Genomic DNA, 22,697 nt, shown 5'->3' on the forward strand with positions numbered 1-22,697 from the left:
TAGCATACAAGTTTAGAAGAAGTATTGTGCCTATAATTTTTTTTTCCTTTTTCAACATGGAAATCAATCGTATTTATATTCCTGAGCAGTGCCATCCATGTAATAGGCATTGAAAAAATACTTGAGGGAAATTAAGTTATACATGATGCATTGACTACACAGATGTACTATCTCCTTTTCCTGCTGCTGCTGCTGCTAAGTCACTTCAGTCGTGTCCAACTCTGTGCGACCCCACAGACGGCAGCCCACGAGGCTCCCCCGTCCCTAGGATTCTCCAGGCAAGAACACTGGAGTGGGTTGCCATTTCTTCTCCAATGCATGAAAGTGAAAAGTGAAAGTGAAGTTGCTCAGTCGTGTCTGACTCTTAGGGACCCCATGGACTGCAGCCCACCAGGCTCCTCTGTCCGAGACCCCACCAAAAATGACAGTGAAAGAATTTAAAAAGAATATATTCACATAAATGAAGAAAATGGGAAATTACACCACAGTAAGCAAGTGTTTGGGAGAACGCAATGGCAACCCACTCCAGTACTCTTGCCTGGAAAATCCCATGGACGGAGGGGCCTGGTGGGCTGCAGTCCATGGGGTCGCTAGGAGTTGGACACGACTGAGCGACTTCACTTTATTTTTTCACTTTCATGCATTGGAGAAGGAAATGGCAACCCATTCCAGTGTTCTTGCCTGGAGAATCCCAGGGACTGGGGAGCCTAGTGGGCTGCCGTCTATGGGGTCGCACAGAGTCAGACACAACTGAAGCAACTTAGCAGCAGCAGCAGTAGCAAGAGTTTTCCACTCTTTTTTTTTCAGCTTTTAAAAAAACTGTGGTAAAATATATACAACACAAAACTTAGTATTTTATCCATATTTAAGTGTACAGTTCAGTGGTATTAAGTACATTTACATTATTGTGTACCATCCCAAAATAAAACCCTGGAGCCATTAACAATGCTCCAACTAAACCAAGGCAAAACCCTATTCCCCCTCCCTCCACTCATGGTAATCACTATTCTTTTTTTGTCTCTACATATTTGACTACCCTAGGTACCTCATATAAGTGGAATCAGATAATATTTGTCCTGGTGTGACTGGCTTATTTCACTTAACATAATGTCTTTAAGCTTATCTATGTTATATTAATAGCATGTGTTAGAATTTCATTCCTTTCCCCCTCCCCTACTAAATCAGACATATTTCATTTTTAATTTTATTGAGGAAAATAATTGATAGAATTTTTTCCTTTTCAAGGCTGAATAATATTCCACTGTATGGATATTAACACCCTTTATTTATCCATTCATCCATCAAAGGACATCTTGGCAATTTCTACTTTTTGGCTATTGTGAATAATGCTGCCATGAACATCGGTGTGCAAATAATTATTCAAGTCCCTGCTTTCAAAACTTTTGTGTATATACCCAGAAGCGGAAATGATGAATCAAATGGTAATTCTATGCTTAACTTTTTGAGGAAACATAATTTTCCACAGCAGGTATACCATTTCATATTCCCACCAACAAGGTGCAAGAGTTCCAGTTTCTCCACATCCACCTGAGCACTGCTGTTTTTTTGTTTGGGGGACTTTTTATGATGTCAGCCTAATGGGTATGAAGGGGCATCTCATTATGGTTTTGATTTGCATTTCCCTGATGGTTGATGACATGGAGAAGCTTTTTATGTGCTAATTAGCACCTTTCCTGTTCCTTTTTTAAAAGATGGAAAGCGGATGGAGGAATAGTAATGTAGCAGAGCAAAGGAAGGCGAGCATGGAAGGGGGGTTACAGGTGAGAAGCAAACTGATAGCCTCACAAAACCTTTAAAAGATTCAGGCCATGATAAAAGGGTGGACCAGGGTAAGGATCAGAGCTGAAGACACCCTCTGCCCTTGAAGCCAAGCAGTTTCTCTTTACCTAGGCAGGAGGATGGAACCTTGATCCCTGGCAAATCTGAAGTGGGGAGGCCCTAGATTCCAGTACAGCTGGCACAGGAGCCAGCAGGAGTGAGATAAGGTCTGGAAACGGGGAGACGGAGCGAGACTCCATCCTGAGCAGTGGGGTCCCCAGCCTTCTTCCTCAACTCTGCTCCCCAAATGTAGGCAGCAAGTGTTACCCCTAGACAGCATATGAGAGGATTCTTCTCCTAAGAAACTGAACTGCCCCACGGGAAGAAAATCATGGATAATATCACTTGGGGTTCCTGTAACAAAAGAGCAAGATCCCCACAAAACCCAACAGGAAAGGCTCCCACTTGACAAGCTCTGTATACACACATAGAAAACTTCCAATTAGTCTTTTTTTTTTTTTTTGCCTTTTTTCTTAGTTGAAATATAGTTGATTTACAATTCTGTCAGTTTCAGACATATGGCAACTTGACTCAGTTTTATATATATATATATATGGAAAGTAATTTTATATATGTATATATTTGTGTATATTTATATTCTTTTAAAAATTATTTTCCCTTATAGGTTATTATAAGATACTGAGTATAGTTCCCTGTGCTATAAGTAGGTCAATAGATAACAAGGTTGGTGATCTATTTTATGTATTGAAGAAATGATGCTAAAGCTGAAACTCCAGTATTTTGGCCACCTCATGTGAAGAGTTGACTCATTGGAAAAGACTCTGATGCTGGGAGGGATTGGGGGCAAGAGGAGAAGGGGACGACAGAGGATGAGATGGCTGGATGGCATCACTGACTCGATGGACGTGAGTCTGAGTGAACTCCGGGAGTTGGTGATGAACAGGGAGGCCTGGCGTGCTGCGATTCATGGGGTCGCAAAGAATCAAACACGACTGAGTGACAGATCTGATATTGATCTGATGTATATTTTAATCCCAAACTCCTAATTTATCCCTCCTCCCTCCAATTAGGTCTTGTGCCTTACTCTAAAATATGAAGTGACAACTAAGGGTCACCAGACACCAGAGAAGAGCCCCCATCCAGAAAAACAAAGACTAAAACAAAGTCTCCAGAAACCTGGATCAGGAAGAAACAGGTGATGCCAGAAACAGAGATACCTTCAAATAAAAATTACAATTAAAACTCCTACAGAATTAAGAGAAGACACTGCATCCATCAATTTTTTAAAAGTAGTACACTATGAAAAACAAAAAGAACCCTTGGAAATCAAAACTGCTCATCAATGTTAAAAAGTTAACAGGTTGGAATTAATAAAAAGGCAAAATTATGGAAAATAATAAGGATAGTATAAGGATAAAAATATTTTGAGAATCAATTGAATTCAACATTGAAATAAGAAAACAGAGAAGAACAACACTATCAAAGAAATAATTTAAGAAAAATTTCCTGGAACTGAAGGACACGAGTCACCAGTTGACAATCTAATGAATGAAGAAAGATGAATGCCAAGTTTCAGCATACCAAGGACACAGAAAAGAACTACAAGTGTCCAGATAGACAAGTCACTTACAAGAAACAGGATTAAAAATGGTCTTAGACTTCTCAAAAATGACCCTAGAAGCTAAGAAGACAATGGAACAATGTCTTTAAAGGAAAATAATTTGCGACCTGAAATCCATAGGGCCAAACTGAAAATACAGAGTGAGGGTAGGAAAAAAGACATTTTCAGATAAGAACTCAAAAAAAAAGCCGTACCTCCCATGTATCATTTCTAAGAAAGCAATAGAAGGAAAGTGTTATAAAAACTAGGAAGGAAAGCAAGACATGGGACCCAGGAAACAGGGGTTCTAACATAAAAGAAAAGAAAACGTCCAGTATAATAACTAGGTGAAAGGTCCAATGTAAAACCTGTCTATCCTGGAGCAGGAGGACTTTAAAGAGGAAAGTTCCACATACAGTGGTGTACACACTTGGGCATGAAAAATGACTGATGTACCATAAAAGTTCTAAATAGAAAGAAAAGGCAACCCACTCCAGTATTCTTGCCTGGAGAATCCCAGAGGAGCCTGGCAGGCTACAGTCCATGGGGTCGCAAGAGTCAGACATGACTTAGTGACTAAAACACTGGAGAAAGACTACCCTTAATTTGGCAGCAAGTGACAACTGTCCTTAAGATTTCTTTTTTTCCCCGATAGAAAAAGAAAACACATGGAAAATGAAAATAATAAATTTTCTATTCAAACATTAAAAAAAGAAAAGGACATGTAGATAGGAAACAATGCAAGTGGAAAAAAAAACTCAAACAAACAAGCAAGCATTATCACCTCCAGAAAAAAGAAAAGATACAAGGAGGGCTTTTTGTCTTCACAATAGATAATAATTATATAAACATAACATGATATCAATAAATACTGATTATAATGGCTTGCAGGAAAGGGTAGAAGGCAAGTAATTGACACTTTTATCTCAGATAACAGCAAGTCAATCAGTTCAGTTCAGTCGCTCAGTCGTGTTTGACTCTGCCACCCCATGGATTGCAGCACGCCAGGCCTCCCTGTCAATCACCAACTCCCAGAGCTGACTCAAACTCATGTCCATCGAGTCGGTGATGCCATCCAACCATCTTATCCTCTGTCATCCCCTCCTCCTCCTGCCTTCAATCTTTCCTAGCATCAGAGTCTTTTCCAAGGAGTCAGTTCTTTGCATCAGGTGGCCAAGTAATGGAGTTTCAGCTTCGGCATCAGTCTTTCCAATGAATATTCAGGACAGGGCAGGGGCTCTGGGTGCAGCAGACCTGGGTATGGCATAAGCCCTCTTGGAGGAGGTCGCCATTAGCCCTACCAGGAGCCTGGTAGGCTGCAGTTCATGGGGTCACTAAGAGTCGGATATGACTGAGCATCTTCACTTTCACTTTTCACTTTCATGCATTGGAGAGGGAAATGGCAACCCACTCCAGTGTTCTTGCCTGGAGAATCTCAGGGATGGGGGAGCCTCGTGGGCTGCCGTCTATGGGGTCGCACAGAGTCGGACACGACTGAAGCGACTTAGCAGCAGCAGCAGAGCTGCCAGAACTTACACAGGATTGGAGAAACAGACTCTTAACAGGGCACAAACAAAACCTTGTTTGCACCAGGACACAGGAGAAAGGAGCAGTGACCCCACAAGAGACTGACCAAGTCAATAGGTGGCTTCTATAAATGGATAAATGATCAATCAAGAAAGTGTTTTATTTTGAATGTAGCAACAAATATCTCGATGGTTGAAACTGAAAACTTTTGGGTAAATGATAGCCTAATGCATCCTTTCTGACTTAAGAATGTTTTTATGGAAACAGTGTAGATTCATTCTTTTTTTAATTGAAGTATATAGATGATGTATAAAATTATGTAAGATACAGGGGTACAATAGAGTGTCAAAATGGCCATACTACCCAAGGCAACCTACAGATTCAGTGCAGTCCCTGTCAAAATACCAATGGCATTTTTCACAATATTTTTTGGATCTGTCTCCTAAAGCAAAAGAAATAAAACCAAAAATAAACAAATGAGACCTAATTGAATTTAAAAGCTTTCATATAGCAAAGGAGACCACTGATAAAATTAAAAGATCTATTGAATGAGACAAAATATTTGCAATATGACCAATAAGGGATTAATATCCAAAATATACAAATAGCTCATACAGTTCAGTTCAGTCTAGTTGCTCAGTCATGTCCGACTCTTTTCGACCCCATGGATTGCAGCATGCCAGGTTTCCCTGACCATCACCATCTCCCAAAGCTTGCTCAAACTCATGTCCATCCAACTATCCATTCAAAAGCATCAATGCTTTTGAACTGTGGTGTTGGAGAAGACTCTTGAGAGTCCCTTGGACTGCAAGGAGATCCAACCAGTCCATCCTAAAGGAAATCAGTCCTAAATATTCACTGGAAGGACTGATGCTGAAGCTGAAACTCCAATACTTTGGCCACCTCATGCAAAGAACTGACTCCTTGGAAAAGATGCTGGGAAAGATTGAAGGTGGGAGAAGGGGACAACAGAGGATGAGATGGTTTGATGGCATCACCAACTCAATAGACATGAGTTTGAGTGAACTCCGGGAGTTGGTGATGGACAGAGAGGCCTGGAATGCTGCAGTCCATGGGGTCCCAAAGGGTCGGACATGTTTGAGTGACTGAACTGAACTGAGGTTGGTCATAGCTTTTCTTCTAAGAAGCAAGTGTCTCTTAATTTCATGGCTGCAGTCACCATCTGCAATGATTTTGGAGCCCCCAAAAATAAAGTTCCTCACCATTTTCATTGTTTCCCTATCTATCTGCCATGAAGTGATGGGACTGGATGCCATGATCTTAGTTTTCTGAATGTTGAGCTTTAAGCCAACGTCTTCATTCTCCTCTTTCATCAAGAGGCTCTTTAGTTCGTTCCTCTTCACTTTCTGCCATGAGGGTGGTGTCATCTGCGTATCTGAGGTTATTGATATTTACCCTGGCAATCTTGATTCCAGCTTGTGCTTCATCCAGTCCAGCATTTTGCATGATGTTCAGTTCAGTTCAGTTCAATCACTCAGTCATGTCCGACTCTTTGCGACCCCATGAACTGCAGCACACCAGGCCTCCCTGTCCATCACCAACTCCCCGAGTCCACCCAAACCCATGTCCATCGAGTCAATGATGCCATCCAACCATCTCATCCTCTGTCATCCCCTTCTCCTCCTGCCCTCAATTGTTCCCAGCATCAGGGTCTTTTCCAATGAGTTAGCTCTTCGCATCAAATGGCCAAAATATTGGAGTTTCAGCCTCAACACCAGTCCTTCCAATGAATACCCAGGATTGATCTCCTTTAGGATGGACCGGTTAGATTTCCTTGCAGTCCAAGGGACTCTCAAGAATCTTCTCCAACACCACAGTTCAAAAGCATCAATTCTTCGGCACTCAGCTTTCTTTATAGTCCAACTGTCACATCCATACATGACCACTGGAAAAGCCATAGCCTTGACTAGACAGACCTTTGTTGGCAAAGTAATGTCTCTGCTTTTCAATATGCTATCTAGGTTGGTCATAACTTTCCTTCCAAGGAGTAAGCATTTTTTAATTTCATGGCTGCAATCTCCAACTGCAGTGATTTTGGAGCACAGAAAAATAAAGTCAGCCACTGTTTCCACTGTTTCCCCATCTATCTGCCATGAAGTGATGGGACTGGATGCCATGATCTTAGTTTTCTGAATGTTGAGCTTTATGCCAACTTTTTCAGTCTCCTCTTTCACTTTCATCAAGAGGCTCTTTAGTTCTTCTTCACTTTGTGCCATAAGGGTGGTGTCATCTGCCTATCTGAGGCTATTGATATTTCTCCCGGCAATCTTGATTCCAGCTTGTGCTTCCTCCAGCCCAGAATTTCTCATGATGTACTCTGCATATAAGTTAAATAAGCAGGGTGACAATATACAGCCTTGACATACTCCTTTTCCTATTTGAAACCAGTCTGTTGTTCCATGTCCAGTTGTAACTGTTGCTTCCTGACCTGCATACAGGTTTCTCAAGAGGCAAGTCAGGTGGACTGGTATGCCCATCTCTTTCAGAATTTTCCACAGTTTATTGTGATCCACACAGTCAAAGGCTTTGGCATAGTCAATAAAGCAGAAATAGATGCATGATGTACTCTGCATTTAAGCTAAATAAACAGGGTGACAATATACAGCCTTGATGTACTCCTTTCCCAATTTGAAACCAGTTTGTTATTCCATGTCCAGTTCTAACTGTTGCTTCCTGACCTGATCATACAACTCAACATCAAAAAAAAAAAAAAAAAAAAAAAACAAGGAATTACAGCATAGATTCATTCTTTATCAGGTTCCCAGAAGCGCTATGGAAGAATAACAGTTATGAGTACATATTCTTACTCTCGCTCAGTTGTGTCTGACTCTTTGCAACCCCATGGACTATATAGTCCCTGGAACTTTCCAGGCTAGAATACTGGAGTGGGTAGCTGTTCCCTTCTCCAGGCGATCCCAACCCAGGGATTGAACCCAGGTCTTCCACACTGCAGGTGGATTCTTTACCAGCTGAGCCATCAGGAAAGCCCAAGAATACTGCAGTGGGTAGCCTATCCCTTCTCTAGTGGATCTTCCCAATCCAGGAATCAAACCAGGGTCTCCTGCATTGCAGGCGGATTCTTTACCAGCTGAACTACCAGGGAAACCCCATTCTGGACTCACATGGCCCGAATATTCAGCTTGACTCTGCCACTTCTTATTAACAAGGTGAATTTGGGGAGGTTAATGCACCACTCTACCTTAGTTTCCCCATATGTAACAGAGGAAACATAATAATACCCCCTTAATGGAATTATTGTGAGAATTAAATAACGCATGTAAAGCACTTAGCATTCTGCCTGGCACACTGGACACATTCATAAAGTATTAGCGATCACCACCACCATCCCCTAGGATGGTTCTCTCCGGATATGCCACCCTGCCACCTTTCAGTACCCTTCCAAAAAGATCACTGTGGTAGAATGACAGGTGAAGGACACAAAACAGGTAACTGGAACTCAAGCCCTGCTCTTCCATCAGAAATAACTATGTTCTAAATGCAAAGCTCTACAGGATTGGTATCTTCCTCCACCTTATTCTTTTCTGCTTGGTAATGGAACTGAAAACAACTTTGGGTGATACTATAAGGAGTAGTTAACAACAGGAGCCTTAAGTCAGACAGACCAGGTCAAATTCTGGCCTCCCACCTATTAACTACATGAGCAGAGGCTAATTACCTGACTCTACGGGCTGAATTGTAGCCTCTCAAAAACTTTGTTGCAGCCCTAACTCTCAGTTACCTCAGAATGTGACTGTATTTGGAGACAGAGTCTTTAAAAATGTGATGTAGGTAAAACGAGGTCAGGTGGGAGGCCCCAATCCAATAGGACTGGTGTCCTTATAGAAAGAGATTAGGACAGACACAAACAGAAGAAAGACCATGTGAGGATACAGGCAGAAGACAGCCATCTACAAGCCGAGGAGGGAGGCTTCAGAAGAAGCCAACACCTTATCTCGAATGTCTAGTTTCTAGAATTCTGAGAAAATGTGTTGTTTAAGCTACCTTTTAATGGCAGCCTAAGGTGACTAACACACTTGATCTCAGTTTCAGAAAGGTAAAACAGAAATGTATCTCATGGGCTAACTGTGAGGATTAAATTGTATAGAAAAGTACTTACCACAGTGCTCGGCATATAATATGTACTCAGTAAAAGTAGGATAGTATGATTACTGGCTTATTGTTATTAACAAAATAATTACTCCAGTCTTTTCCATTTGTTGAGTGACCAATTCAATGAAAGTTGTTGGAGCTATTACTTCATAATTCAGCTTCATGTCTTTGGTCTTGCCCTCTTCTACCCATTTCCACCATACTGACAGAACATTCTTTCTGGAATGAAAATCTGGCTGTGATATTCAGTATCCCAAAGTGGCCCCAATTATTCTACTCTTCCCTCCCTGTGTGGCACACGTGTGCCTCTTCCCCTTCCAGAGGCAGACCCTGTGTCCCCTCCCTGTGAGTCTGGGCTGTGCCTGTGATCACTTTGACTAGAATAATACAACAGAGGGAATGACATCCTGGGACTTCCAAGTCCTCATATTAAAAAGCCCTGGCAGCTACTGAGCCACCAAGAACTAAAGAGCCTTGTGATAAGGGTGAAAGAGGAGAGTGAAAAGCTGGCTTGAAACTCAACACTGAAAAATCTAAGATCATGGCGTCTGATCTCATCACTCCATGGCAAATAGATGGCTAAAAAATGGAAACAGTGACAGATTTTCTTTTCTTGGGCTCCAAAATCACTGTGGATAGTGACTGTTGCCATGAAATTAAAAGATGCTTGCTCCTTGGAATAAAAGTTATGACAAACTTAGACAGCATATTCAAAAGCAGACACATCACTTTGCCGACAAAGGTCTGTATGGTTTTTCCAGTAGTCATGTACAGATGTGAAAACTGGATCATAAAGAAGGCTGAGCACCGAAGAATTGATGCTTTCGAATTGTGGTGCTGAAGAAGTCTCTTGAGAGTTCCTTGGACTTCAAAGTGATCAAACCAGTCAATACTAAAGGAAATCAATCCTCAATATTCACTGGAAGGACTGATGCTGAAGTTGAAGCTCCAATACTTTGGCCACCTGATGAGAAGAGCAGACTCACTGGAAAGACCCCGATGCTGGGAAAGATTGACGACAGGAGGAGAAGGGGGTGGCAGAGGATGAGATGGTTATATAGCATCACCGATTCAAGTGACAAGAGTCTGAGCAAACTCTGAGAGACAGTGAAGGACAAGGGAGCCTGGAATGCTGCAGTCCATGGGGTCGCAAAGAGTCAGACATGACTTAGCAACTGAACAACAATGAGACATTTTTGGTTGTCACAGGACTGAGGGGGTGCTACTGGCATCTACTGGGTAGAGGCCCAAGATGCTGCTAAACACAGGACAGCCAAATGCTGTCAGACAAAAAGGAATTATCCAACCCCAAATGCCACTAGTGCTGAGACTGAGAAAGCCTCATCACATACGAGAAAGAGAGAGAGCGCTGAATGCACATACACTTAGGGCTTAGATGCATGTCCCACCCCCGCCTCAGCTCAGCCCTCTTCTCAGCACCCCTGAGAGCTGGAGGCACCAGGAAAGGTACCAAGGATAAGTAAGGGCTTAAATCCAGGCACCGTCTTTCCTGCTCAATGTGATCCTGACCAAGAGACTTCCTTAATCAGGGTCCTTTTCTCTGCATCCTGTGGTCACTTCTAGGCCTGACTGACATTCTGCAATTCTGCAGTTGTAGGTTGGTGCCTGCTGTTTCTTTTTCAGCTAAAAGATGTCAATGCTGCAGGCTCTCTCACATGCCAAGAGAGGAAAAGTCCCAGATAGGCTGGTCTGAGTCACTGAGAACTCACATTACACCCTGGATCGCCCAGAACTCAGCGAACTCAGCAGGCACACAGCCTGCTCAGGTAAGTGGCCTTCAGGCTGCAGAAGAAACGGGAGGCTGGGAAGGTGCCACTGAAGGCTGGGTGGCTAACTCAGCTCTAATCTGAAGAGGCCTCCTTGTCAGTCAAAGCATGCTGTGTCTTTGCCAGGAAGCAGGGAGACCTCTGTGAAATCTGCTGCTTTGTCTCCCAGGGTAAGAGTGCTAGGAAACCTCACCCTGCAGAAGGACTGCTTCTGAGAGAGAGAGGTCCTGCAGAGAGGCAGTGAGCAGAGCTGATGCCTGGGGCCACTCCGGGGGCCTGACTTTATCGTTTCTAATTGGCTTCAAGAGGAGGTCAGACCTTGTAGCGGTAAAAAGCCTCAGCTTTCACATCACACAGGCCTGAGTGTGAGTCTAGTCCATCCCTTTCTGTGTGATCCTGGTAAAGTGACCCTGCCTTAGTCTTGACTAATCCTCAATCCTGAGTTGGGAACAATAATAGTATCCATAAGTTGCTCTGTGGATTAACTGAGATAGTGAAATCACAGCCTAACTGCAAGTAGATGGTTATTATGAAAGGATACTACAGACCAGTGAATAGCTGAGGAGTATGATGGAATTCTCACATCGACTCCTGTATCCAGGTAGGATGCCAGATGATGCTGAGAACTAACACTTTGATGGCAATTACGTCCTTACAACTATTTCAAGTGCTCTGCACATACTAACTCAATCCTCACAAAGACCCCGTGTGACAGGTATTTTATAACCCCTGTCTTACAGATGGGACGATGAGACACAGAACTGGTAAGGAGAGGACGAGGGTTTGGACAAAGGCAGCTTACTTCCTGGATCCCCGCCCTTAGCAGTGCACACAGCACCCTGAAAGACTCCAGAAAATGGTAAGAAATGCAGGGGGAGGCCTCCCCAGCCTGCCTCAACCCCTGTCCTGCTACCAAACACCTTCTTCACCCCTAGGCAGCAGAACCCTGCAAATGCCTAGCAGAGAAGCTCCCAGCTCTGCAGGGCAGAGTCCAGAGTGTCTGCTGGGGTGTGGGCAAGGGATGACACAAGAAGGCAGGAAGCAAATGAGATTCGGAAACAGGCAAAGTGGGCAAACATCCCAGCACCACTTGGTGGCTGTGGGTGAGTCTGGGCCCAGAGACATACTTTCTCAGAGCTTTATTTCTCTCCCTCTTAAACAAGGGCTTACAGTTGGTCAAACTCCCTACTAGCTCTAGAACACTAGGTTCTCCTGGTGAGAAAAGGCTGCCGCTGGAGTCTAGGCTGGATCCTATCTCGGGTGAAGAACGCCCCCTGGCGGATACTTCCAAGAATGTCCCAGAGCACTGGGTTGGGACTCAGAAGACTTGGTTGTGCTGCTCTGCCCACATGTAGCTCTGTGGTCCCTCGCACGGTGCTTCGGCTCTCTGACTCCCAGAATTCTGATCAGAAAATGACACACAAAAAACTACCAGTAATGGTAATATTTATAATATCTAACACTTTTTCCCCACACACATTTTTTTACTTTATTCTGAAATAGTAATGGGTTCTAAACCAATGTGAATGATAAATTTTAGGAGTTATATATTTGTTCTTGGCACTCTATTATAAGGTTATAACACTGCCTCTGTTTTTCCTATACATATCTTTGTCCTTCGTGGGGTTTTTGTTTTGTTTTTATTTCAATTTGGGGGGAATGTATTTAATTGCAATAAGAACAATTCTTTCTTACAAGAAGAATGTAATTGTGGTGAGATCTATTCTCTTACCAGGTTTTAAAATATACAACACACTGTTAACTATAGTCACTATGTTATCTAGAACTTACTCATCTTACATAACTGAAATTTTATATCCCTTGATTTACCGAAGACTTTTTGAGTGTTTATGACATGATAGGTAGGGCCTGTTCTAATAATATATATATTTACTTAATCCTCCACATAACCATATAAGAAAGTTCAAAGACTGCACAGCTCACTACAATAATCCACAAAAGACTAGGCCAATTAGAAAAGTATACAATAATGACATTTATAAGGTGATGTACATTTGATAAACATGACCCCATTGACTCCACATAACCACTGTTTCATACTTGTTTACAACAAGGAGACAGAAGACCACTGCACCACGCCCTGGAGGCACACAGGAGCAGGGCGCTCAGGGGTCACGTTCTCACAGAGTCCCATCTGGCAGGGAAGGGAGACACCTTTTAAGTGCCCATGGGGTAACGGTGCACTATAGAAAAATCGAGATGGACAGAGGAGCCTGGTAGGCTGCAGTCCATGGGGTCACTAAGAGTCGGGCATGACTGAGCGACTTCCCTTTCACTTTTCACTTTCATGCATTGGAGAAGGAAATGGCAACCCACTCCAGTGTTCTTGCCTGGAGAATCCCAGGGACGGGGGAGCCTGGTGGGCTGCTGTCTATGGGGTCGCACAGAGTCGGACATGACTAAAGCGACTTAGCAGCAGCAGCAGCACAGAAGCTTCACTCCGTCTGGGAGGGGAGCAATGGCAAGAACCGTTCCACCCATGGTCATAGGCTCCCAAGCTTTGTCCGTTGCCATCATGGGACCCAGTACACTATTTACAGAACAGACCTGTTTGTCTACCCCTGGCTTCCGAGTCAGTATCTGAGCCCCTGAGGAACAGAGCCTGTGTCCTGATCACCTTCATAAACTCAGCACCCAGCGGAGGGGGTGCATATGGTGGCTGCTCAATAAACATTTGCCCAGTGAAAGCCCTACTCCTCTTGCAAGCCCACACACCCTTCCTTTCACACCTGGGACATTTGCCTCCTTCACAATAACCCACAGAGATCAGGACAGTGCCTCCTTAGTCCAGGCCCTGACCATAATTCTCCAACACAGAGAAGTTACACTGATGTTAACTATTCCAAGTATAATAGAATAAAAGTGTTGGGGGTGGGGAGCAGGAGGGGGCCAACAGTTTTCAGACACTTACTCTGTGCTGAGCATTCTATCTTTATTGCTGTAAATCTCAAAGCAAGCCTCAGAGGTAAGCAGTGAGTGACAGGGCTAGGATTTGCACAGAGGAGCCTGGCTCCACACTCTTGCACCCATGTTTACCACATTCCACTGCCCTGTGGCTCTTTCCTCCAAGGTTCAGTGAGTGACCAGTGCTACTCTCAGCCAAGGACGGACTTCAGAGACAGTCCATTCAGGCTTTTTGCCCTCCACATTTGGACCTTCTTAGAGTCAGAAGATTCTTCTGGAAGGTCCAGCCTCACTTTCTGAAGGCCATAAAGTATCTTCCCATTATTTCCCATTTTCATTTTCTAGCCTTTTGTTCCTGAAGAAACCCTGAAGGACACGGGATATAGGGGCAGTCCACTGGGTTGAACCAACCAAGGAAACTGATACCTGAAAGATAGCATTCTCCATCTGCTCACCTGGGGAATAAAGTCAGTGAAGAAGTGATAATAGAAACAACAATGTGTATCCTTGACTGAGTCTTAGTGGATACTGGCCTTTGGCTAAGCCATTCTCAAATATCATCTCATTTTAATCCTCACCACAACCTTCTAAGGTATGTCCTACTTGATTTCCATCAGGTAAACTTCTTGAGAACAGAGCTTTATTTGTCTGCACTGTCCAAGGAACTGATAGCAAGACAGAATTAGACATACAAGAGACTTAGTGGGAGACCCATCTCTGAAGGATGAAGGAGCAGGAGCAGGAGTTGGCAGAAAAGCTATCGACCCTGATACACATCTGACCCTACGGAGACAGAAAGGGAAGGAAGGACTGAATGAGAAGAGCCCAGGCTGCAGTGGCCTACACCCTCACTGAAGCCTTGGGATGAACGTGGTAGTGCAGAGGAGGCATGCTAAAGTTAGCTGCTTCATGGTTCTCAAGAGTTTCTCTCTTAAAGGTGCTCTGAACAGCATGAGCCCATGGCTGCCACAAATAACACTGTTCCCTGCTGATTCCTCAGCACCTAGAACAGTGTCTAGCACGTTGCATTCAATAAATACTTATTGAATCAATCTGTTACTTGAATTAATCCCCTTTTATGTATAAGGAGGCTTGAGTGCAGAAAAATTGAGTGACTTGCCCATGGTCATGCAGCTGCTAGGCTGTCTGGCACAGACTTGAATCTTGGTTTTCCCATTCCAAAGCCCACACACCTAAGGCTGTGTGTCTCTGTAACTTGGCCTTCCCCACCTTTTTCCTCATCCCCTGCACTTAGCACCAAAACATTGCTTGAGTGGAAATATCAGGGTTTTTTCCTTGCCTTTACTCACTCAGTCATTCATTTAGCAAACATTTCTCAGGCACTGCACAGGATACCTGGGCGACACAGACCAATAGGATAGGCTCCCCCTTTGAGATGGTCACAGCCCAGGGTAGAGAGGCAGTCACGTAACAAAGGATTCATGTGCAATGGGACAGGGTTAAAATAACAGGGCACTGCCCAGAATTCCATCTCAGGATGAGGCAGTGAAGAAGTAGAGCAGAAGCCCACTTAGGCCACTGCCCACCTCACACCCTACCCACAATGCCAGCCAAGGCACAGAACTTCTGGAGGGAATTTAACCCCTGAACACCCAGGCCAGCCAAGGTTCACTGGGGCTGGAAATGCTGATGGTATGAAATCACTTTAAGGAGGGACTGGTAGCAAGCCTGGTAACCATGGTTACACACAATTCAACTCAACAATACAAAGTGAACTGGCCAGCCTAGGAACCTACCACACAGCTATTCAGGTGATGGTTTAGTCAATCAAATGTACACTACATTTAAGGAAAAGACTGAATGAGGCCTTTAAAAGTCTATCACACATTACTTGAAAACCACTTAGAAACTCCTATCACAGGTCTAAATAAAACAGATATCAATGATCAAAACTGACAAGACCAAAAAAAGCCGACAAAGATAGTATCTTCAGCTAACTAGAAAAACATGTCCCAGAGAAAACGGAAAACCCCTGGGAGGGCAGTTAAAATCAGGGAATAAAAAATTATCTAATCCTAGTTTAAAAATTAGAAACAAGCTAAGTATCCATCATTGTGGGATTGCACAAATTTGAACATTCACAAAATGGGATTCTAAAAAACCAGGTTACAGCCCAACACCAGTAATTGTATCATGTACATATACCCCCTGAGGGATGTCTGAAGACTGTTTAGGAAAATGTTAAGAGTGATGCCCTCAGGATGATGGAATTTTGAGAGATTTTTACACTCTTCTTTCCACTTATCTGTGTGTTCAGGTATTTCTAAACAAGCATAGATCATTTTCAAAAAGAAGAAAATGTATAAAATAAGATTTTGGCATCTGGTCCCATCGCTTCATGGGAAATAGATGAGGAAACAGTGGAAACAGTGTCAGATTTTATTTTGGGGGGCTCCAAAATCACTGCAGATGGTAACTGTAGCCATGAAATTAAAAGACGTTTACTCCTCGGAAGGAAAGTTATGACCAACCTAGACAGCATATTAAAAAGCAGAGACATTACTTTGTCAACAAAGGTCCATCCAGTCAAGGCTATGGTTTTTCTAGTGGTCATGTATGGATGTGAGAGTTGGACTGTGAAGAAAGCTGAGTGCTGAAGAATTGATGCTTTTGAACTGTGGTGTTGGAGAAGACTGTTGAGAGTCCCTTGGACTGCAAGGAGATCCAACCAGTCCATCTTAAAGGAGATCAGTCCTGGGTGTTCATTGGAAGGACTGATGCTAAAGCTGAAACTCCAATACTTTGGCCACCTCTTGCGAAGAGTTGACTCACTGGAAAAGACCCTGATGCTGGGAGGGACTGGGGGCAGGAGGAGAAGGGGATGACAGAGGATGAGATGGCTGGATGGCATCACCAACTTGATGGACATGAGTTTGAGTAGACTCTGGGAGTCTACTCACGTGTCCTACTCACGCCAGGACAGGGAGGCCTGGTGTGCTGCGATTCATGGGGTCCCAAAGAGTCAGACACGACTGAGCGACTGAACTGAACTGAACTGATTTTACTTTGAAAAGCAAAATAATCAGAAAAGCAATGAAGTGATTCCAAATGCCATGGACAACAGGGAGATAAAAAGGAAGATGACAGTCTAGGAAAGACTATCTAAAAGATTTTTTTATGAACATTTTTAAAAGGAAGCAATTATCACAGCCAATTGTTAAATAAGACTCAGTGAGCAGATTTCAGGGTCCTCTCCAGAATGTCATTAATGCCTGTGATACCAAATGTCCAGCACATGACAGGTACTCAGCAAATATCTGTTGCATTAATCAATGAACAATTATTTTGGCAGCTATCTGTTCCCTGTAATGTATCGCTATTTGTTTCAAATTTGGGTAATCCACTGGTCTGTCTAATGGATTCACTAGATCTTATTTCCTTTTATTTACAATGTCTGTAGTAATTCCAAAATTTTACCTAGGTGCAGCTTAACAGGAAGCAGTCTAGCTGGAGATTCAGCCTGGAGGCTTATCTTGAACTGTGTTTGCACAGTACCTTAAGTACAACTGAGAAGATGCCAACTGTTCACATACAAGGAAACAGGATGATGGAAATGATGAAGAACTACAGTCCTCCCAAGTGACCCCTTGGCTCTACCAGAGGACAACGTAAATCAACTCGATCACAGGAATGTGGTCAACATTCTTGACCTGACCTCTCTCCTCTACTCCAGCCCAACCCCACAGCCCATCAATCATGTACACCTCTTGCCTCACTCTCTCCATGAGTTTAGGCTCAGGATCCCTGAGCCTCTGCTGTGGCCTCCTCCAATGACTCCTGCATTCTGGTAATCACATTCTTGGATGAAGTCAGTCCCATACTGACTCTGAGGTTGGCCACGAGGCTTGCTTTGTTTTTGGCCAATGGAATGTGTTTTTGGCCAATCACATCGGCAAATGTGATGCAGGCAGAGGCTAGATAAGCACTCGCACATTGGGGCTGGTCCCCTTGGAATGCTCCCTTTGGGGACCCATCTGTCACATAAGGAGGGTGGGCCAAACAACTGAATGGCGAGAAACCACAATGGGAGAGAAGCCCAACCCAGTCATCCTAGTGTTCTGCTTTATCAGCCACATTAGGGACCACAGGGTGAGACCAGCATAATAACTGCCTGGTCAAACCACAGAATTGTGAGAAATAATTAACTGTGTTGTGCCATTAAGCTGTGGAGTGGTTCCTTATGCAGCAGTAAATAATTGCAATAGCCTCTGGCCCCTATTTCCCTGTAAACCCTGTGATGACCTCAATGGCGGCTACTCTCCCTGGAGTTTACTCCACTCTACTGACACTGGTAGCCTTGCTGTTTCTCAAACATACCAAGCCCCCACCCCAGGGCCTTTGCACTTGCTGTTCCATTCACCTGAAGAGTATTTCCCCTAAATACTCATATGGCTTGTTCATTCATCACCTTCAAATCTACTCAAATGCCACCTTCTCAATGAAGTCTTCCTTTACCAGTCCATTAAAAGTTATCACCTTTCCCTGTCAGTCCTTATTCTATTCTCTTGCCCTGTTTTTACCCTTTGCACATATCTACGTTTTAAAAGTTTACAATTTACTTATTTTATTGCCTATCTCCACCTGTTAGAATATACTGTAACTCCTTGAAGGCATTTTTGTCTTTCTTTTTTTTTTTTTCATTTTTGTCTTGTTCATTGCTGTACCTTCAGTGCCTAGAACAACACTTGTACATGGCAGTTACTCAGGCTGTTGAACAACTGAGTGAAAATATAATATGAAAAATGTGGTGCTCTGTACATAAAAGAGCTTACAGGAATACTGAGGAGAGATGTCTAACCCAATTGTGGGAGTTAGGCAGAGCACAAGAGGGTGGAAAGATGTTCAGGGCAGAAACCCAAAGTAAAGACACACTCTCTGCTCTTGTGGGCACACAGAGTTGGAGAGAAAAAAGAGCCCACGCAATGAAAGAGCTGTAACATAGCATTAAGTTTCTGTCCTACCTTAGCCCCTCACAATATGAGTCCAGCCTGCTCCTCTACTCCCCACAGCTGAAAGGATGTGATTCCCTACCTCCAAGTCTGGTCCGACTCCTAATTCCCAGGACAAACATGACCTAAGATGGTAAGGACATACCCTTCTGTGGAAACCAGCATTGAGTCACCCCCTGCCCCGCCCCACCCCACTCAGGCAGTAGCCAGGCGATAGGGGGGTCAGGGTGGCATTGAGGCCACCAGACTCCAAGGCCCTTCCCAGCACCTGGAGCCTTGTCTTAGTAAATTCCCAATATCCTTGGACTCCAGATCTGCCATGGCGAGACCACTTTTAAAAACAGAAAAGCCAAACCCAACTAGCTTAAGCACTAAGGAGATTTGCTGAGTAAAACAACTAAACGTTCCAGTGGTAGGGCTGGCTTCAGGTACACGGCTTAATGATGTTACCGAGACTGGGTTTCTCTCCATTTCACAGCTTCAGTGGAGTTCACTTCATTCATTCTCAGGCTCTTTAAAAGGCCTCCAGCCTCTACCATAGCTTCAGCCTCTCCCTTCCGGGTGTCAAATTGGCTGCTGTGTCTCCAGCTCCACCTTCTCCCAGACTTAGCATCATCAGTGGGAGGAGGGCACCTGTCTCTCACCCACCAATCCCAGAAAAGTTCCCACTGTGTTTCATTGGCTATGGCTATGTCATGTGACCCATTCCTAAACCAGCCTCTGTGCCTTTCCCCATTGCTGGGAGGGAGAAAGGATTTGCTAATTTGATCCGCAGGGATCATGTGTTCCCCACTGGGTGACAGTGGAACCTCACAGAGATCCACTGGCTGGAACTGGAAGGAAGGGGAATGCTGCTGAAGGGGCAGATAATAACCCTTACTCCAAGTTTAGTTCCGTAGCCTGGCCTCCAGCAACCTAGCCAAAGAGATAACAGTCCTTGCCTGAAGAATGTTTTATACATTTTGCCACATTCTACACAATTCAAAATTAATGGTGAAATCATATCTTTTATGATGAAATGAAAATCAAAGATCCTTAAATATACATAAACCACTGAAATATATCGGCACCTAAATGATGATAATGATTTTTCAATATAATTTGCTCCTAGGAATTTAAAAAAAGAATGTGATGCTATTAACATTCATCTTTGAAAAAGTAGGATAAAAATCAGAAAGGGAAAACAAGAGATGACCTAAATCATGTCTATTATCAACAACTTATTTCAACGGATTCCAAAGGCTGTCTGGATTCCTCTCTGGCAATGTAATTTTGCTCTGTCAAATATTTTATGAAAGTGAGTCACTGGCTAGAGCCAAACACAGGTTTTTTTTTTTTTTTTTTTTTTTCTTTTTTAGTGCACCAATTTGTCCCATGTGATTTGTTTTAAAGCTGGATTTTTTAATTGAGTCAATATTTTTGTCCATCTGAAAGAATGCATCAAACGTATTTGTCTAGCAATCAGCTGTCCTAACAACTTGTAAAATTGTTAAAGAAACATTTGATTTAATAACTGCTCTTCCCCTTAACTACTTTCTGCTAAGCATCTTAAGGCAGAAGTAGGAGGTTTTATTTTTTTAAGCCTGAGAAACTGGGACTTCCCTACATTTCAAAGCACAAAGGCCTATTATTCAAGGAAAGGGGCCAGGAAGGCAGAGCAATTCAATTTTGTAGGCCGCTCTGTACTTCTTCCTTTCTCCTGCCAAATCAAGGCTCACCCCGGTCCCAAGTGGACTACATGCAGTGCAGCCCTCTGTGAAAAAGTGAAAGCAGTCGAGGAAAAAGAAAAAGCAGCCAGCCAGGACAGCCTGGGGAGCACTCATTATATTTGAATAGAGCCATTGAAAGGGGCTTTTTGCTGAGCTGCCTGGGTGGGGCCACTCCATTCAGGCTCCCATTGTAAATTCCATCTGTGTGCTATCATTTCCTGACCCAGAAACAGGAAAATGTTTAGGCCATAAATTTCCCCAGGACCTGCTTACTTGGCCACAAAAATCATTCCCTCTGAAGTTCATCAGCTCCAAAGGTTTAAGACCATGTCTGTCTGTGATTCCCTCTGCCCATTTACTGAAGGGCCTTCTCCCCATCTTTCTATTTTCCTTCCAGAAACTGGATCCTCCATGAAGGGAAATGAAACCGAAACGTTTATGAGGAAAACTTGGGCAAATCAGAAGCTCTCCTGTCCTCACGTGAGAAGCTTGAAATGTCTAGCTGGGCCAAAGTTGAAGCTAGTCAAGTGTCAAACTATAACTTGACTGAGAAACTGAGGGTGTTAAGAGCAGTCGTTCTCAAACTTTAGCATGCATCAAAAATGACCTGGAAGAGTTTCTGATTCAGGAGTTCTGGTTCAGGGCCTGAGAAAGTGTGTTTCTCACAAGTGCCCAGGGACCACACTTTGAGAACCCTTGATGTAGGGGGTGGCTGTACCAGGCCTCAGATATCAAGCAGGACATTATATTCAAAGGCTCAATAACATCTGGATTCGGATTCAGTAAACTTAGTCTGGTACCTACCTACAGACACAGGTTAAGTGCTTTCTACTGTAATGCAGTTATGGCTCTCAATCGTGTCCGACTCTTTGCGACCCCAGGGACTGTAGCCTACCAGGTTCCACCATCCATGGGATTTTCCAGGCAAGAATACTGGAGTGGGTTGCCATTTCCTTCTCCAGGAGATCTTCCTGACCCAGGGATTGAACCCAGGTCTCCTGCATCGCAGGCAGACGCTTTACCGTCTGAACCACCAGGGAAGTCTCATTTCTAACACCCAGTTAAACACAAAATATAAAAATATTTTTATAGCTCAACTTCATTCTTAGCCTCTATTCAACCAGAGTGGTAAAAATGTGACCTCAACTAATTACATTTTTCCTTCCACCTGCAGAGACTGTCTCTAGGCTCTGGGTGTTTATGGATAATCACTGGGGCTGGGGGAGGAACAGGGCTTGCATTCTGGTCCTTGCTGTCATCTATCCACATAGCTGTCAAGTGAAATCGCCATAACCTTGCTTGGCCTATAGGCTTCAATCCTCTCTGATCATCACTGACAAGCCCCTCACCCCACGATGCATGACCCCTTCTGGCCCAGCACTATTTCTGGGCCACACTGGGAACCTGGAGACTGCCAGCCATGTCCTTTCTGCTCCCCAGGGTTCTGCCCAGAAGGCAGGGCACAGGGTCCCGCCCTGGGGTTTGCTGCATCTTATTTTTATCAGACTTGCCATGTTTCTTCTCCTTCCAACTTTTACCTCCCCTTCCTCTGCCAAGAACAGTGGACTCTGCTCATCTGAGGGAGAATCTCTCTTCAAAACTCTTGCCCCTACTCATTCTGGCCACATCCAGTGTTCTCAGTGTTCCCCTAAGGGCTTTAGACTTCTGGAAAACAAAGCAAGAAAGATTCTTCTTTGTTTTGTCTGCCCTGACATTTCCTTCCCTCGGTTAACGAGCACAGAATGGCCTAGCTGCTTAAAAATAGGGAAGACTGCATAAACAAAAGAGCCATAAAGGGGTGAAAAAAATTGAAATACACATACACATTAGCATTTTAGAATTAATATCTCTTATTATAATAATTTGGAGGAGGGGACTCCAAAATCACTGTAGATGGTAACAGCAGCCATGAAATTGAAAGACGCTTGCTCCTTGGAAGAAAAGTTATGACCAACCCAGACAGCATATTAAAAAGTAGAGACATTACTTTACCAACAAAGGTCCATATAGTCAAAGCTATGGTTTTTCCAGTAGTCTTGTATGGATGTGAGAGTTGGACAATAAAGAAAGCTGAGTGCCAAAGAATTGATGCTTTTGAACTGTGGTGTTGGAGAAGACTCTTGAGAGTCCCTTGGACTGCAAGGAGATCCAACCAGCAGTCCTAAAGGAAATCAGTCCTGAATATTCACTGGAAGGACTGATGCTGAAGCTGAAAGTCCAATACTTTGGCCACCTGATGCAAAGATCT

The 22,697-nt window shown here is 43.6% G+C and overlaps 1 long non-coding RNA gene across 1 annotated transcript; it reads left to right on the forward strand.

Moving 5' to 3' along the window:
- The first annotated feature begins 10,225 nt into the window (after positions 1 to 10,225).
- On the forward strand, positions 10,226 to 18,399 carry LOC113880869. The gene is made up of 3 exons (XR_003507856.1): positions 10,226 to 10,845; positions 11,586 to 11,704; positions 17,213 to 18,399. It is a non-coding gene; the product is annotated as an uncharacterized LOC113880869 (long non-coding RNA).
- The last annotated feature ends 4,298 nt before the right edge of the window (positions 18,400 to 22,697 follow it).

This window comes from Bos indicus x Bos taurus, chromosome 22, assembly GCF_003369695.1.
Source record: "Bos indicus x Bos taurus breed Angus x Brahman F1 hybrid chromosome 22, Bos_hybrid_MaternalHap_v2.0, whole genome shotgun sequence".
NCBI lineage: Eukaryota > Metazoa > Chordata > Mammalia > Artiodactyla > Bovidae > Bos > Bos indicus x Bos taurus.